The sequence below is a fragment of the Pygoscelis adeliae genome, unplaced genomic scaffold (genome assembly GCF_000699105.1).
Source record: "Pygoscelis adeliae isolate BGI_AS28 unplaced genomic scaffold, ASM69910v1 Scaffold90, whole genome shotgun sequence".
Lineage (NCBI taxonomy): Eukaryota > Metazoa > Chordata > Aves > Sphenisciformes > Spheniscidae > Pygoscelis > Pygoscelis adeliae.
This window is the reverse complement of record NW_008824000.1, coordinates 126,863-129,421: the sequence shown is the minus strand read 5'-3', so window position 1 is coordinate 129,421 and position 2,559 is coordinate 126,863.

The window sequence follows — 2,559 nt, the reverse complement described above, 5'->3', positions numbered from 1 at the left end:
GCAAGAGTTGTCTACATAGATGAAGAAAAATTATGTCTTTGCAGTCAACGATGACTACTTGACTTGCAACAACATTAACATCCTCAATCCTGAAGCAAACTCTTCTAATAAATGCACTTTGATGTAAACTGACAATATCCCCCCAAATAAAGCTAAATTCTTGCACCATGAGGCTGTGTAAATAAGTTATACTGCTTCCACAAGATCCAGGTTAAGATCCGCGTGGGATAGCGGTACTGATACTTACCCGGAGCATGGCAAATATTTTACAGTCAGTACTGCCATATCTAGTACTGCTTCCCTGTGTGTGTATGTGGGTTTCATTTGGTTTTTTTTGACAGAGGGCAACATCTGGCTTGGGAAAAAGATACCTTGATAGTTCTTCGATTGCACATTTCTTTCTTTAACCAACCCTACATTTCATGCATCATGCTCATAATGATGTGGTGGAACTCTTTGTTTCTAAGATTAGACTTGCTCCTACTTAATTATTCAAGGAAGAGTCTCCACAGATGGTGTAAGCCATGCTAAAACTATACTATCATACTCCTCCTGAAGCCCTAACAGTACCAGAAAAGAATATCCACTTCCATCAAACCAACAAGCTGATCCCATTAGATGGCCATGCAATTGCTAGAGCTGACACAGGAAAGTGTGAACCCATACCTGAAAGAGAGAGAGAGAGAGATGGGCATGAGGAGGAAAAGGAGAGGGAGAAAGGAGTGAGAACAAAAGGGTGAGCAAGCCTTTACAGCAGCAATCCACTGATATGTTCGCATATGCTAATCATGAAAAAGCAGAGCAAGGTGCAAGGCTTCTAAGCATTACATAGCCGAAACACTGCTGATTTTTCAGGTTTTCTCCTCTCTGGATATGAGGAGAAGACTTTGTCATCACAATGTGCTGACGAATTCAGTACTTTGATAAACTGACCTTTAAAAATTGTCACTGCAAATTTAATTTTTAAATTAGTTGAAATTTTTCAATAAACACAAGCTATCACATACCATTAATCACCAAGTTACATATGTTTTTTTCTTCAAGGGAAGATAATGCACAAGATGTCCACATGCTTACATGATTATCTAGAATGAAGTGAAGCACCCGCATACTTGAATCACAATCAGTGGAGAGAGATGAGTATCTAACATCTGAATAATTTTCAGAAGTAATTAAATAGGGGTCAAAACAGATCACTACATCTTCTGTTCTAGTTTTATGGTCGGTTTTAAGTGGCATGTGCACCAATATTCAGTCTCACATAACTCATGGTTTTCCACTTCTGACTTTTGTTTGGTTTTGGTTTTTGTTTTGGTTTTTTTTGTTTTGTTTTTGTTTTTGATGGTATGTTGCTTTATAGAGCTAGTATTATAAGTATACCTTTGAAATTCTTAAGACAGCAGTACATTTAAAACCTTTCAAACTAACCTAAACCGCTTAAAAAAAAAGAAAGAAAAAAATCCTTAAATAAAGGAAAAATATTATTCTTTTTTTGGTCACACACATACTTGCACCCTTTAAAAATATGAAAAATATTCCATTCATTTACTTCATCATTCAAACTGTAGGCACTAAAATTTCAAATGAACCCTAATTAGAGCTATTATCATAAAACTTCAGTAGAACAGTTCTCATTTATATTAGCAACAAAAGGAGGGCTAAGGAGAATCTCCATCCTTTATTGGATGCGGGGGGAAACACAGTGACAAAGGCTGAGGAAAAAGCTGAGGTACTTAATGCCTTCTTTGCCTCAGTCTTTAATAGTAAGAGCAGTTGTTCTCGGGGTACCCAGCCTCCTGAGCTGGAAGACAGGGACGGGGAGCAGAATGAAGCCCCCATAATCCAAGGGGAAATGGTTAGTGACCTGCTACACCACTTAGACACACACAAATCTATGGGGCTGTATGGGATCCACCTAAGGGTCCTGAGGGAGCTGGCAGAAGTGCTCACCAAGCCACTTTCAATCCTTTATCAGCAGTCCTGGCTAACTGGGGAGGTCCTGGTTGACTGGAGGTTAGCAAATGTGACGCCCATCTACAAGAAGGGCCAGAGGAGGATCCGGGGAACTACAGGCCTGTCAGTCTGACCTCGGAGCCAGGGAAGGTTATGGAGCAGATCATCTTGAGTGTCATCACGTGCATGTGATGCATGCATTTAGACAGGTACACCTGCATTTAGACAGGGGATGGCTGGGCCCAGAGAGTTGTGGTAAATGGAGTTCAATCCAGTTGGCGGCCGGTCACGAGCGGTGTTCCCCAGGGCTCAGTATTGGGGCCAGTTCTGTTTAATATCTTTATCAATGATCTGGATGAGGGGATCGAGTGCACCCTCAGTAAGTTTGCAGACGACACCAAGTTGGGCGGCAGTGTTGATCTGCTCGAGGGTAGGAAGGCTCTGCAGAGGGACCTGGACAGGCTGGATCGATGGGCCCAGGCCAACTGTATGAGCTTCAACAAGGCCAAGTGCCGGGTCCTGCACTTTGGCCACAACAACCCCATGCAGCGCTACAGGCTTGGGGAAGAGTGGCTGGAAAGCTGCCTGGCGGAAAAGGACCTGGGG